The sequence below is a fragment of the Psammomys obesus genome, unplaced genomic scaffold (genome assembly GCF_907164565.1).
Source record: "Psammomys obesus unplaced genomic scaffold, mPsaObe1.curated_primary_1811, whole genome shotgun sequence".
Taxonomy (NCBI): domain Eukaryota; kingdom Metazoa; phylum Chordata; class Mammalia; order Rodentia; family Muridae; genus Psammomys; species Psammomys obesus.
The window spans coordinates 13,316,582-13,333,359 of record NW_026596147.1 but is presented as its reverse complement, the minus strand read 5'-3'; positions in this window follow the sequence as shown (position 1 = coordinate 13,333,359).

Genomic DNA, 16,778 nt, shown 5'->3' with positions numbered 1-16,778 from the left:
ACAGTCCCTGTTCCACTTACTAAGCTACACAGTTGTATACTGAGCTGCCACAGGCTATATCTGTGCTGGAGTTCTAGGTTATCTCCATGCATGGTCTTTGGTTGGAATATCAGTCTCAGAAAAGACCTCTGTGCTAAGATATTTTGGTTCTTTTGCTCTCCTTGTGGAGCACCTGTCTTATCCAGGTCTTTCATCTTCTTTTTTCATGAGATTCCCTGCACTCTGTCCAAAGTTTGGCTATGAGTTTCAGCATCTGCTTTAATATCTTGCTGGGTAGAGTCATTTAGATGCCCTAAGTGTATAGGCTCCTGTCTTCTTACTTGTTTTCACCAACTCTTCTCATATATATACCATTTGCCTTTCTAAATGAGGATTGAGCATCATACACAGGGTCTTCCTTCTTGCTTAACTTCTTTACATGTACAGATTTTAGAATTTATCCTATATTATATGTTTAATATCCACTTGTAAGTGAGTATATACCATGTGTGTCTTTCTGCTTCTGGGATACCTCACTCAGGATGATCTTTTCTAGTTCCCACCATTTGCCTACAAATTTCATGTTTTCCTTGTTTTTAATTGCTGAGTACTATTCCACTGTGTAAATGTATCCACAATATCTGTATCCATGCCTCTGCTGAGGGACATCTAGGTTGTTTCCAGATTCTCGCTATTATGAATAAAGCTACTATGAACATGGCTGAGCAAATGCCCTAGTGTACAATTTTTTTTGGAAAGCAATCTGGCGTTTTCTCAGACAATCAGGAAAAGTGCTAACTCAAGATCCTCCTAGACACATATCCAAAATATGCTCAAGTATGCAACATGGAGCAATCCTTCTTCATTGTGGCTTCATTTCCTGTTTCCAAGTTTCTGCCTTCAGTTCTTGTTGGGGCTTCCTTCAGTGAGAGACTATAAGTTATAAGCCACAAGAAATTCTTTCCCCCAAATTTTTCTTGGTCATTGTTTCTATCGCAATAGAAATCAAAATAGGAGATTTGGATATATAAATGTAAAGCTGTGACATAAGGATATAAGACATAAAAACTAAGAACAAATACCAGGGTATTAACAGTGTGAAGGATATTGACAGGGTGAAGGCTATCAATGGTGTGAAAAGCACAAACAGGCTTTGTCTTCTATCATAAAACTGAAGATAAATGAGGAACAGTCATCATATACCACTAAAAATTAAGCTTTACAAAGAATAATAATAATAGGAAAAGCTTAAGAATAATAGATTTTTAAGTAATGAAAACTTTCCTCTAGCCTTTCTTTGATCTTGCCTATCAGTGTGAAGTAAAGCAAACAAACATAAAATACTGATTAAATTCATTTTATATTAATATATATACCCACAGTCAATATTCCGGGAGAAATATCATCCTTTTTCTTTGTTATGTTTGCACACATAACCATTTTGCCTCTACATCATAGTAACTACTCAATCACATTCTCCTTTTATCACATTTAACTAATTTAGTAGGTGTTTCCTTTTGTTAAACTTGTATTGTACATGCGACCCCAGATCATTACTTCGAGATTTAAACTGTGTTTATTTATGTCATAGAGGAAATTTAACGTATTAGGAGGAAAGATGGATCGTGCTAATAATCCCAGAGCTCGGAAGGCAGATGTAAGAGGATAACTCCTTCTTTGAGGGCAGCATGGTCTACATAGTTCTGGGACACTCTTGCTAGTTTTCCATATAGTCTGACTTTCTTAGGTAAAGTTTCTATGCTTCCATATCTATATGCACACTAAAAGTTATTTATTTCCTATGTCCATTTTAAGAACAATATCTTAATAACTTTATGTATCAGTTTAAATATCAAGTATAAGGTGGGCATGACGGTGCGCACCTTTATTCCCAGCGCTCAAGGAAAAAAAGGCATGTGCATTTCTGTGACTTTGAGGCCAGCCTGGTCTAAAAAGTGAGTCCAGGACAGCCAAGGCTTTAGAGAGAAACCTTGTCTCAAAAACAAAACAAAACAAAAACAATCAAATATGCTTTCTCCACTGGATTACTACAATCAGTATCAACTATGCTATCATGTTTGTTTCATGAGTAAGAAATTGCTATTGAGTGGGGGAGCAGCCTTGCCAGGCCACAGTGGAAGACAATGCAGCCAGTCCTGATGAGACCTGATAAGCTAGGGTCAGATGGCAGGGGAGGAGGACCTCCCTATCAGTGGACTTGGAGAGGGGCATGGGAGGAGAAGAGGGAGAAAGGGTGGGATTGGGAGTGAGTGAGGGAGGGGCTACAGCTGGGATACAAAGTGAATAAAGTGTAATTAATATAAAAAATAAAATTTTAATTAAAAATTACTATTGGATCCTGTGATGGTTTAGGTCAGTTGTCAGATTTGGAACTATCAAGAAGAAAAACTGTTCCTGTTTCTGAGGGCGTTTCTATATTAGGTTATTGATGACACACCATAAATGTGGGCAACACCATTGCATATGCGGAGTCCTAGATTGAATAGAAAGGTGGAAGTACGTGGAGCATCGAAATTCATTGTCATCTGCACTGCTAATACTATGTTATTGTCTCACTCAAGCTTCTGAACACTATTGCTTTCTAATAGAATTGTGAGTCAAAACACTTCAGTAAGTTGTTAATCAGCAACAACACACTAAAAACATTCCTTTTCTTCCCTAAGAACGACTTCATTTCAGTAATCCCACTTACAACACATTACTTGAAGTTACTATGTTACCTCCAACTCCTCTCCTGTTACTCTCTACCTGTCAATACAATTTTTTCTTACATTGATCCCCTGTATCTGCTTGTGTTACAAGTAATCACTGATATATATGTTTCTAAATATAATGGAGATTTAGCCTGTAAACTATATCTGATAACTTGTAGAAATGCATTTTCACTTGATTTCCATTCTCTCATTTCTATGAGTATTTTATGAACATCTCATACTTTCAGTAAAAAAAAGATATATATATATATATTTCTTTTTTATTATCTTTTTATGCAACTTCCTAATTCTAAAAATCTAGAATAATTTCACTTTTTATTTAATATCCATCCCTTGGAGATCTGATACCTTCGATGGCTTTAATTATCACCTCTGTGCTGAGGCTTCTCTAAATATAACACCAATCAGAACTTTTCCTCTGAACTCCATATACATAATATCAAAACCCCCCTCCAACCCACACTTGGCTGTCAAATGCAACAGAACTATAAGGAATTGAATTGCTGGTCTCTTTCTCATGTGGGAATTGATCCATACCCACATGTCTCCATTTCTTTAAGTATAACTTCCATTCTCCAGGTTCTTTAGAGAAAGAAAAAGTAGTATTTTCCTTGATTATCCTTCCTTTTTGACAGCACAGTCTAATTATTAGTAACTTCTGTTATATATACTTCAAATATGTATACTGTCTGAATATCTCTTCTCATGCAATTCATTCTGATTGACAACACCTACTATCGTTTCAAACATTTTCTGAATTGGATTTTCTGCTTTTATACTTTCAAATCATTCCATTGCCACTCGGAAACTGTTAAAACATTAAGAATATTTACTTTTATGGTTATACTTGTAGGAGTTCTTGTCTCAAAAAACAAAGCCAAAGTACTCCTCAATATTATAAGAGTATAGAGAATCTCCATTATCATCTCTGATTGCATCACCTTTTGGTCCTTCTCTTTATTACTCTTTGACACCTTGGCTAGGTCCCATCCCTAAACCATGAAACACATTCTTTATTTTGTGGGATTTTTTTTTTTTATATTTCGTATACTTGTCTAAACCATTTTTTCACAGTTATATAGAACTCAAGCTCCGACTGCCGTCATTGCCTTATCTCTTTCAAGTCTTAGTTCATATACTTATTTCTCAATTATTTATATTTTTATCATTACCTGTTGCAAATTACTTATTCCCATGACAGACAAATACCTAACTTTTATTTCATAACATCTAACCTATTATGGTCTCTAGTTCTCTTATATGTCCTGAGCTAATAAAAAAGCATCCAACACTAAGTGTTACTGCTAATTACAGAGAGAAATAAAACTTGGAGAAGTTGGTGGTGCATAACCTAAAATAATAAAATCAATAAAGATCAAGTTAGTCAAATGAATTGAGAAAGAATATTGACCTCAAACAGAACAGTGTGCTCAGTTATAAATAAGCAAAATACAGTCAAGGCTTTTGAAGTTAGAGTAAATCAGTCGTATACCTTGGTCTGGAAGAGGAAGTGTGCATCAGAAAGAAACAATAAGCAGGGTCTCCGTAAAACAACGTGTGAGAAATAGAGTAGTGTTGCTGTCATTGGAAAATAATTTTGATAAGGATTTTCTATCTTTAGGTGGGATTTTAGTTTATGCTGATGCAATCACCAGAAATTATGATGTTTTCTTGTTTTCCATTTCAAGATCAGAAGTCATTAAGAAATAAACACCATCTCAGGAAAAGTATTCACATACATTTTATCCATAATAAGTTGGCTAGAGAATTTTCTCTAAATCCACAGGGCGAGAAATAATAAGTTGCACAAAAGTTTCTACAGATTAACTAGATTTGGTTACAGAACATGTTGGAAACAGCTTGGGACTTGAATACATATATATGCATATTCACAATTTTAGTCTCAAACTTGTCTGAGTAAGAAAAAACAAGAAGATAACAAATTGCTTAGTTTTGCAGGTTCTAAAAAAATTATTCATTACAGCAAAAGATGAACTGAAAGATAACATTTGCCAAGAAATGACTGATTTGTTTATCTAGAGAAGCAGAATCAGAATTATTGTATTTCTGTATTTACTTGGAAGTACAAAAAAAAAAAAGCCTCTGTTCCTAACAGAACTGATTTAGTAAACAAGAAGAAAGTAGTGATACATGACACAAAGGTATGATTTCAGAAGAAAAATTTAGGTGGACTGCATGACAATATAAAAAAAAGATTAAATGAAACCACTAGATTAATATTGCCAGAGCTGTAAGCAAGTTATTGGATTTGATTGTAGTTAGAAGGAAAAAAAAAAAAAAACATATCCATTTGAAGCTAATTTCTAATTAAGACAAAGGACAAACATTTAGAATTAGTAAACAGGTTTGTGGAAAGGGTGAGTGGGAAAAATCATGAACAACAGTGACAAAATAAAGTGATTAGAGAAACAGACGAAAGTTAGAGTCGAGTTAAGAGTTTTTGAAACCTGTTTCTTAGTTTTAAGTAAAGTTAGATGGCATTATATGTGACCTTGAAGAACTCCAAATATTTCCTAAACTTATAAAATCAACTCCATTTACTTACTCTATTTTAACATGTTTTTGATTTATTTTTTAATTTAATTTTATTTATATATTTTTATTTCAATTTATTCACTTTGTATTCTGGCTGCAGCCTCCTCCCTTATCTCCTTCCAGTCCCACCCAAATTCTCCCACTATGCCCTTTCCCAAGTCCCCTGATAGGGGAAGACCTCTTGCCCTGCTACCTGACCCCAGCTCATCAGGTCTCATTAAGGCTGACTGCATCATCTTCCTCTGTGGCTTGGCAAGGATGCACCCCACAAGGGAGGGTGATCAAAGATCCAGCTACTGAGTTCAATTCAGAGACAGCCCCTGTACCCCTTACTAGGAAACCCACTTGGAATCTGATCAGCCTATGGGCTTTCTCTGGGCAGGAGGTCTGGGTCCGCTCCATGCATGGTCCTTGGTTGGAGTATCAATCTCTGCAGGAACCCCTGGTCCCAGGATTTTTGGCGCTTATGTTCTCCTTGTCCCATTCAGGTCTTTATTCATTTTAATTATTTATTTTTTATTAATTACAATTTATTCACTTTGTATCCCAGTTGTTGCCCCCTCCCTTCTTCCCTTCTAATCCCATCCTCCTTTTCTCCCTCTTTTCCTCCCTTGCCCCTACCCACATCCACTGATAGGGGAGGTCCTCTTCCCCTTCCATCTGCCCTTAGCCTATCAGGCTTCATCAGGACTGGTTATATTGTTTTCCTCTGTGGCCTTGTAAGCTGCTCCCCCAACGGGTGAGGTAATCAAAGAGCCAGCCACTGAGTTCATGTCAGAGACAGGCCCTGTTCTCCTTACTAGGGAACCCACTTTCCTACAGGTCTTTCTATCTCCCTCTTCTTCCATAACTATTCCGGCACTCTGCCCAAAGTTTGACTATGAGGCTCAGCATCTCCTTTGATACCCTGGTGGGTAGAAAAATACAGAAACATCATTGTATACATTATAGTTTATAAATAATATATAATATTTTAAAACAGTGAGAAAATACTGCTTGGAATGGATGGATTATGTATATACTACAGACAGTTTAAGAAGGCAAAATGGTTTTTCCTAATCCTATTCCTTGACCAAATAAATGGAGATGTTTTGATGCAAAAAAAAGTGCAAAAGGGATTTGAATAGTTTTACATTTTCTAAATCTCCTATAATGTGGTGATACAAACAAATATGTTTCAATAAAAAAAAAAGGAAAAAACTCTAAAAATATTTTGTTTCTTGTATCAATGTGGAGAAGGCTTATATTGGAAACAAGTTCATGTTCCATTTTGGTAAAATTGTGGAAGGACAAATGTTTTAATTGTGTTTGTAAATGAATTATTAAAATATTGATCCACGTACATTAGGCTGCAAAAGAGGTGCAATGAACATCTGAGGTCGGTAAATGAAGTAGGTGAAAAACTGAACTCAATGTCAAAGCAATGTTCTAACAGTTTAAAGAATTATTTGAATACGCTAGGAGAGAAATTGCTAGTCACTGTAATATGGAGATATGTGTTGCAAATATTGGTGACAGGTAACAAGGTTGTGATTTGCAAAAAAATGGATAAGGTATGGTAGAAAGAGAATACGCATTTGGAGAGGAGAAGCTGGAATGACTGAAATCCATGAACAAGCAAATTGTCTTCTTGATAGCTGAAATCATCCAGAATAGAAAAAGAAAGTGTAGAAGAAGAACAACTCAAATTTGCACCTATAAATTTGCACCTGGCCTTATCATTCTTGTACTAGTGAGAATATTAAAGACAACAGTGAATAACGAAGTAAGCATGAATCAATATTTCTTTAAGTTAACATCTTATTTAAATATGCATGTTTTATAGTTCCTTGTGGTATCTATATTTTTAATAAAATTTTATCCAATTTCATGCATTTGATTAAAGATGTTTTCTTAAGAGTCAAACCATGGGTAAACTCTTTTTGCCAAGGTGACTCTTGAAGAAAACTTCCCATCACAGTGCCTGTCCTCAAAATCCGATTGGTTAGTGAGTAAAGTAGGTCACTATAATAAATTAATCACAAGGATAAATGTAAAGTCAAAACAAGGTTCTTATGTTAGAATCATGGCTGTTTTCAAATAAAGTGGATGATTTGAAGGCAACCAGTTAGCGAAACAAGGTGTAATGCTTTCACAGAAAAATTATTCTGAGTAATTATTCACTTTTCTAAGAGAAGAGAAAACCACTGTTGATAACTTCTAGTAAAGGCTGAGATGCAGCCACTCCCTACAACATGATGGGAAGCAGACATACATATGCAAATTTTAAGGAGAAAAGATAAACACTCCATCATAGAAAAATATACTGTAATTCCCAAACTGAAAGAGTGGAAGAGCTTTTAAATTCTACATCTCAGCTCTATAGAAAATAAAAGGATTCTAAAGAATGATGTTGAGGTAACACAGTAAATTTTTAGTGACAAAGAAGTGATGAAACTATTGGTTACATTTATGCCAGCTAATCAAGAATTTCAAGTTCAGATTTAGCTAGAGAATGGAGGGAAACAACCCATTATTTGAAGCTGTCTGGAGTCATGAAGTATAAATTCCATTGCCCTACATAGTAATACATTATCAGAACACAATAATGATGAAGATGTTTAAGCATCTACACTGTCAGGCACCCCTCTAAGAAATTTGCATAAATTGTGTAAAATCATGACTAGGGAGAGTAAGAAATTAAAGCAGAGGGCTAGTGAGCTGTTTGAAATCACATTTAGAGTATTGTTTTTGTTTCAAACTTAGGAATGTAGTTTCAGGTCCACGCATCAGCATGACAGTACACAGTTTCTCAGCTAAGGGATGAAAATATGATTCAGGAAGCCAACATACCTACTCTACAAGGGCAATTTGAAAGGCAGATTATCCCACTCACTCTGGCTATAGTATGGAGAGTTTAAATAACAAATACATGGGATTTTTCAAGTATATTTTCTACCTGTATTTAAACTATTATTTCGTTCACAGATTAAAGTGTCTTTGCACTACTTCCAGGAGTTAATAAATAAAATGCATAGAAAAAGACACTCGAGCAGAGCTTAGATGTTTTCAAGGAAAAAAATAACTAAAATGTGCATCTTGAAATTTTGTTTTTATAAACTAGTAACTTTATAAGGAAGAAATTAATGAAGAGTAATTCATGTAAGAAATAATAAATCCTATGATTCCATTTGTAAACATTTAAGATATTGAGGCCTAAAATATATGAAAATGATGAGTCCATTTATATTTGCTTTTAAAATAAAAAAAAAGAAAGAACTGTAAGGCCAAAGAAGGTATCAAGAATTACAGAATTTTAAGCTCAAAATAATAAATAAAATTTCTAGGATTATTTTTGGATGTGTATGTGAGGGTTTGTTTTGATGTTAAATAAAAAAATATCAGTGGCTATTGCGAAGGGTGTTGTTTCCCTGACTTCTTTCTCGGCCCTTTTGTCTTTGGTATAGAGGAGGGCTTCTGACTTTTTTTGAGTTAATTTTGTATCCAGCCAATTTGCTGGAGGTGTTTATCAGCTGAAGGAGTTCTCTGGTTGAATTTTTGGGGTCACTCATGTATACTATCATATCATCTGTGAATAGTGAAACATTGACTTCTTCCTTTCCAATTTGTATCCCCTTGATCTCCCTTACTTGTCTTATTTCTTTAGTTAGGACTTCCAGTATTATGTTGAATAGATATGGAGAGAGAGTGGGCAGGCTTACCTTGTCCCTGATTTCAGTGGTATTGATTTAAGTTTATCTCCATTGAGTTTCATGTTGGCTTTGGGCTTGCTGTATATTGCCTTTACTATGTTTAGTATGTGCTTTTTATTCCTGATCTCTTCAAGACACTAAACATGAATGGGTGTTGGATTTTGTCAAAGGGTTTTTGGCATCTAAGGAGATAACCATGTGGTTTTTTTCCTTCAGTTTGTTTATCTGGTGGATTACATTGGTGGATTTCCATATATTGAACTACCTTTGCATGCCTGGGATGAAGCCTATGTGGTCATGGTGGAGGATATCTTTTATGTGCTCTTGGATTCTGTTTGCAAGTATTTTACTTAGTATTTTTGCATCAATGTTCATAAGAGAGAGAGGTCTGAAATTCTCCTTTATTGTTGGATCTTTGTGTGGTTTAGGTATCAAGGTGATTGTAGCTTCATAGAATGAGTTTGGTAAAGTTCTTTCTGTTTTTATTTTGTGGAATAATTTGAAGAGAATTGAAGTTAGCACTTCTTTGAAGGTCTGGTAGAATTCTGCACTGAAACCACCTAGCCCAGGGCTTTTTTTTTTTTTTGAAAGGGAGACTGTTGATGACAGCTTCTATTTCCTTGGAAAATATAGGACTGTTCAATCTTTCTTGACTTAATTTTGGTAGATGGAATCTATCAAGAAACTTGTCCATTGCACTTAGATTTTAAAATTTTGTGGCATATAGGTTTTTGTAGTATGACCTAATAATGATTGTATGGATTTCCTCAGTGTCTGTTTTTTTTTTTCTAATTAGTTACATTTTGTTATCTCTGTGTCCCAGCTGTATCCCGCTCCCTCATTCCCTCCCCAACCCCACAATCCCTCCCTAGTCTCCTCCATCCCTCTTTCCAAGTCCACTGATATGGGAGGACATCCTCCCCTTTCATTTGACCCTGTTTTATCAGGTATCTTCAGGGCTGGCTGCAAAGTCCTCCTCTGTGGCCTAACAGGACTGCTCCTCCCCTGGGGGGGGGTGAGGTCAAAGAGCCTGCCCTTGAGATACTGTTAGAAATAGTCCTTGTTCCCCTTACTTTGGGAAACTACTTGGTTACTGAGCTACCACGGGCCACAACCAAGCAGAAGTTCTAGGTTATATCCATAGATGATCCTTGGTTGAGTGTCAGTCTCAGAAAAGACCCTGTGCCTGGATATATTTGGTCCTTATAGAGCTCCTATCCTTTCCATATCATACTAAATCCCCTTCTTTCATATGATTCCCTGCACTCTGCCGAGGGTTTGGTTATGAGTCGTAGTGTCTGCTTTGAAACACTGCTAGGTAGAGTCTTTCAGATGCCTTCTGCGGTAGACTCCTGTCATACGTTCAATGCACATCCCATTTGTCTTTCTAAATGAGGATTGATCATCTTCGCCCGTGTCTGCTTTCTTGATTATCTTTTTTAGGTGTGTAGATTTCATTATGTTTATCATATCTTGTAGGTCTACATAAGCGAGTATATACCATGTTTGTCTTTCTCCTATTGGGATACTTCACTCAGAATGATCTTTTCTAGATCCCACCATTTGCCTGAAAAATTCATGATTTCCTCCTTTTTGATTGCTGAGTAGTATTCCATTGTGTAAAAATACCACAATTTCTGTACCCATTCCTCCCTTGATGGACATCTGGGTTGTTTCCATTTTCTGGCTATTGCAAATAAAGCTGCTACAAACATGGTTGAACAAATGTCCTTGTTGTGTACTTGAGCAAATATGGGGTATATACCTAGGAGTGGTATAGCTGAGTCTTGAGGTAGCACTACTCCTAGTTGTCTGAGAAAGCGCCAGATTGACTTCCAAAGTGGTTGTACAAGTTTACATTCCCACCAGCAATGGAGGAGGGTTCCCCTTTCTCCACAACCTCTCCATCATGTGTTGTCACTTGAGTTTTTCATCTTGGCCATTCTGATGGGTGTAAGGTGATATCTCGGGGTGGTTTTGATTTGCATTTCCCTAATGGCTAATGAGGTTGAGCATTTCTTTAAGTGTTTCTCTGCCATTCAATATTCCTCTACAAAGAATTCTCTGTTTAGCTCTGTTCCCCATTTTTTAATTGGATTACTTGGCTTGCTGCTTTTCAGCTTTAGTTCTTTGTATATACTGGATATTATTTCCCTGTCAGATGAAGGCTTAGTGAAGATTCTTTCCCAACCTGTAGGCAGTCGTTTTGTTTTGATGACAGTGTCCTTTGCTTTACAGAAGCTTTTCATTTTCATGAGGTCCCATTTATTGATTGTTGCTCTTAAAGCCTGTGATGTTGGTGTTCTGTTCAGGAAGTTGTCTCTTGTGCCAATGAGTTCTAGGCTGTTCCCCACTTTTTCTTCTAACAGATTTAAAGTATCTGGTTTTATGTTGAGGTCTTTGATCCACTTGGCCTTTAGTTTTGTGCAGGGTGATAAATATGGATCTATTTTTTCTGCGTGTAGACATCCAGTTGGACCAGCATCATTTGTTGAAGATGTTGTCTTTTTTCCATTGAATGGTTTTGGCTTCTTTGTCAAAAATCGAGTATTCATAGGTGTATGGTTTTATTTCTGGGTCTTCTATTCAGTTCCATTGATCCTCCTTTTTGATTTTATGCCAATAACCATGCAGTTTTTATTACTATTGCTCTGTAGTACAGCTTGAGATCGGGAATGGAGATACCTCCAGATGATCTATTGTTGTACAGGATTGTTTTGGAGATTCTGGGTTTTTTTTTTTCTCTCCATATGAACCTGAGAATCTTTTTTTCAAAGTCTGTAAAGAATTGAGTTGGTATTTTGATGGGAATTGCATTGAATCTGTAGATTGCTTTTGGCAGGATGGCCATTTTCACAATGTTAATCCTACCAATCCATGAGCACGGAAGATCTTTCCATCTTCTGATATCTTCTTCAATTTCTTTCTTCAGAGACTTGAAGTTTTTCTCAAACAGGTCTTTCACTTGCTTGGTTAGAGACACACCAAGGTACTTTATGTTATTAGTGGCTATTGTGAAGGGTGTTGTTTCCCTAATTTCTTTCTCAGCCTTTTTGTCTTTGGTATACAGGAGGGCTTCTGATTTTTTTGAGTTGATTTTGTATCCTGCCACTTTTCTGAAGGTGTTTATCAGCTGAAGGAGTTCTCTGGTTGAATTTTTGGAGTCGCTTATGTATACTACCATATCATCTGCAAATAGTGACACTTTGACCTCTTCCTTTCCGATTTGTATCCCCTTAATCTCCTTTAGTTGTCTTATTGCTCTGGCTAGGACTTCAAGTACTATGTTGAAGAGGTATTGAGAGAGTGGGCAGCCTTGTCTTGTCCCTGATTTCAGTGGGATTAATTTAAATTTCTCTCCATTGAGTTTGATGTTGGCGATAGGCTTGCTGTATATTGCCTTTACTATGTTTAAATATGTGCCTTGTATCCCTGATCTCTCCAAGACTTTAAACATGAATGGGTGTTGGACTTTGTCAAATGCTTTTTCAGCATCTAAGGAGATGATCATGTGGTTTTTCTCCTTCATTTTTTTTATGTGGTGGATTACATTGATGGATTTCCATATGTTGGACCACTCTTGCATGCCTGGGATGAAGTCTCCTTGGTCATGGTGGATGATATCTTTGATGTGTTCTTTGATTCGGTTTGCAAGTATTTTATTGAGTATTTTTGCATCAATGTTCATAAGAGAGATAGGTCTGAAGTTCTCTTTTTTGTTGGATCTTTGTGTGGTTTAGGTATCAAGGTGACTGTGGCTTCATAGAATGAGTTTGGTAGTGTTCCTTCTACTTCTATTTTGTGGAATTGTTTGAGGAGAATTGGTGTTAGCACTTCTTTGAAGGTCTGGTAGAATTCTGCGCTGAAGCCATCTGGCCCATGGCTTTTTTTGGAGGGGAGACTGTTAATGACTGCTTCAATTTCCTTGGGAGATATAGGGCTATTCAGTCTTTTAACCTGATCTTGACTTAATTTTGGTAGATCGAATATGTCAAGAAAATTATCCATTTCACTTAGATTTTCAAGTCTTGTGGCATATAGTCTTTTGTAGTACGACCTAATAATTGTCTGGATTTCCTCATTGTCTGTGGTTATGTACCCATTTTCATTTCTGATTTTGCTTATTTGGATAGCTTCTCTCTGCTTTTTAGTTAGTTTGGCTAAGGGTTTGTCTATCTTGTTGATTTTCTCAAAGAACCAGCTTTTTGTTTCATTGATTCTTTGAATAGTTTTATTTGTTTCTAATTGATTGATTTCAGCCCTGAGTTTGATTATTTCCAGCCATCTGCTCTTCTTGGGTGTATCTGTTTCTTTCTTTCTTTCCTTTTTTTTTTTTCTGGGGCTTTCAGTTGGGCCATTAAGTTGCTTGTATGAGATGTTACATTTTTTTTTTTTTAAAGCACACAGTGCTATAAATTTTTCTCTTATCACTGTTTTCATTGTGTCCTGTAAATTAGGGTATGTTGTACCTTCATTTTCATTGAATTCTAGGAAGTCTTTAATTTTTTTTTCTTTATTTCATCCTAAACACTGTTTTCATTGAGTATAAAGTTGTTAAGTTTCTATGTTCATGTAGGCTTTTTGCTATTTCCATTGTTACTGAGGTCCAGTTTTAGTCCATAGTGGTCAGATAGAATACAGGGGATTATATAAATCTTGTATCTTTTGGGGTTTACTTTGTGACCAACTATATGGTCTATATTGGAGAAGGTTTTATGAGGTGCTGAAAAGAAGGTATCCTCTTTTGAGTTTGGGTGAAATGTTCAGTAGTCATCTATTAGGTTCATTTGAATTAGGGCTCTGTAAGTGCCCTTATTTCACTACTTGGCTTCTGTCTGGATGATGTGTCCCTTGGTGAGAGTGGGGTGTTGAAGTCTCCCACTTCAATGTGTGACCAATGTGTGATTTAAGCTTTAATAATGTTTCATTTACAAATGTAAGCGCTCTTGTATTTGGGGCATAGATGTTCAGAATTGTGGTGTTCTCTTGGTGGATTTTTCCTTTGATAAGAATGTAGTGCCACTTCTCCTCTTTTTTGATTAATTTTGGTTGAAACTCTATTTTATTGTATATTAGGATAGCTACCCCAGCTTCTTTTCTGGGTCCATTTGCATGAAAAACAATTTTCCAGCCTTTTACTCTGAGGAAGTGTTTATCTTTGTTGCAGAGATGTGCTTCTTGGATGCAGCAGAATGTTGGATCCTGTTTCCTCAATCATTCTGCTAGTCTGTGTCTGTTTTTGGAGAGTTGAGTCCATTGATGTTGATAGATAATAGTGACCATTGAACATTAGTTCCTATTGGTGGTGTTACTGTGATCATTGCTTGTATTTTTAAATTTTTGTCGGGATATTATCTGTATGCTATATTTTCTTGGATGTAGTTGTTTTCTTTGGACTGCAGTTTTCCTTCTGGTATCTTCAGTAGTCTGGTTTACTGATTAGATATTGCTTAAATTTAGTTTTGTCTCGGAATATTTTGTTTTCTCCATCTATGTTGATTGAAAGCTTTGCAGGATATAGTAGTCTGGGTCAGCATCTGTGATCCCTTAAAGTCTGCCTGACATCTGCCCAGGCCCTTCTGGCTTTCATAGTTTCTGCTGAGAAGTCTGATGTGATTCTGAAAGGTCTACATTTATATGTTACTTGGCCTTTTTCCCTTGCTGCTTTTAATATATTTTCTTTGGTCTGTGGCCTACAGCGTACTGGTATTCTCTAAATGATTTCCAGGAATTTTTTGCCTAAACTCCACTCATAGATCCACAGAGCAGGGGCTTCAATGTCCCACGAGGCCCTGTTTCCCTCAGTGGATATGTGACTGGGAGGGGTCTGATATCTGGCTGCTAGCTTAGAAGCACCCTAAATCTGGGGTTCTATAGGCACTTCAGTGTGCACTCACTCTCTAACAGGTCAAATTGAACAGGGGTTCCTCCTGTTCTTTACTGGCCGGATTGGACCTGCTGGGTCAAATATGGCAGGTTGAGCTCAATCAGCTCAGTGGTGCTGCAGCCTTGAGCTAAGGAGTCCAGCTGTGGCTGCAAAACTGGGGTGTCCAGGTTCTTGCTGGTAGGTCCTGGGGAGCCACTAAAGTGGTCCACAGACCTAGGTGGCCCAACACCTGGTGTACCTGGGTATATTTGCAGGTCTGCTGGACTTTGGTGGCTGTTCAGTTGGCTTTCTGCCACTGAGGGTTTGGATGGTCCGTACAGTCACTGGCTGGGAGGCCCTGTGGAGACAGTACTGCTGCTCACAGACTTGGGACCTGAGAAGGATTGTACTGCGGATCTGGGACTCTGTGGCTGGCACTTGGAAGGCGTGTGCTCTCAGGGAGGGGTTCCGAAGACTGGAGCTCTGCGTGGTGGAAGCTCTGGCTGGGTAGGAGCTCCATGAGAGGGTGCTCAGCAGGGCAGGGGCTCCTCTGAAGTGTGCTCCCCTGGATGGAGTTCAGCAGGCAGGTGCAGCTGCCCATCACGGCCGAGGAGCTAGAAGCCCTGCTTCTGCTGTCTTGGTCTCCAGGCAGTGAGTTTTATGCTCAGTTCACTGGTGCTGTGTGTGGGCTCACAGTTACTAAAGTTACTAAAATCTTACACCTAAAGAAGCTAAACAAGAAGGAGGACCCTGTATGAGATGATCAGTCCTCATTCAGAAAGGCAAACAGGATGGACATCAGAAGAGGAAGAAAACAGGGAACAGGACAGGAGCCTATCACAGAGGGCCTCTGAAAGACTCAACCCAATAGAGTACCAAAGTAGATGCTGAGATTCATAGCTAAACTATGGGCATAGTGCAGGGAATCTTATAAAATAAGGGGAAGATGAAAGACCTGAATGGGACAGGAGCTCCACAAGGAGAATAACAGAACCAAAATATCTGGGCACAGGGGTCTTGTCTGAGACTGATTCTCCAACCATGGACCATGCGTGGAGATAACCTAGAACCGCTGCACAGATGTAGTCCATGGCAGCTCAGTATCCAAATGGGTTCCCTAGTAATGGGAACAGGGACTGTTTCCGATATGAAATCATGGGCTGGCTCTACCTGTGTTACCTGTGTTACTCTAATTTCCTCCTGAGGGATGAAGTGCCTTACCAAGCCACAGATGAAGACAATGCAGCCAGTCCTGATGAGACCTGAAAGGCTAGGGTCAGATGGAAGGAAAGTAGGACCTCTCCTATCAGTGGACTGGGCTAGGGGCAAGAGAGGAGAAGTTGAAGGGAGGGGACACGTGAGGGGGTTACAACGACAGTGAATAAATTGTAATTAATAAAAGAAATAAATTAATCAAAAAACAAAGTGAATAAATCATAATTAATAAAAAATAAATTAAAACATTGTTTGGTTAGAATTTATTAATAAATGAATACATAGGTAATACAATAAATTATTTAAAACAGATTATTGAAAACATATCTGTAAGTTTGGCAGTACAAGTGATATAGAAAAAAAAATTTTACAAAATGTAGCTCAGGAAAAAATAATGAAAAATCCAAGGTGACTCTGTAAGCACTAAATTATTTCAGTGGTTAAGTATGCTTATATTAATAATATGTCTTAGAGAAGACCAAAATTAATAAGGAAATATCAACACACAATTTTAATACAGTTGTCTATTTTTGTTCATTGAAAGCCTGATATTTAGGGTAAGCTATATTTATCCACTTGTTTTATAAATCATACAATATAATAGTATTTTTAAGATTAGATTTATCATGGATTATGAGCATATAGTTAGCATGAAAATTAAGGACTTCATACAACATAAATAAATTTGGAATTGCTCAGTAGAAATGATCATATTTATAAACCTGTCCAAAACCA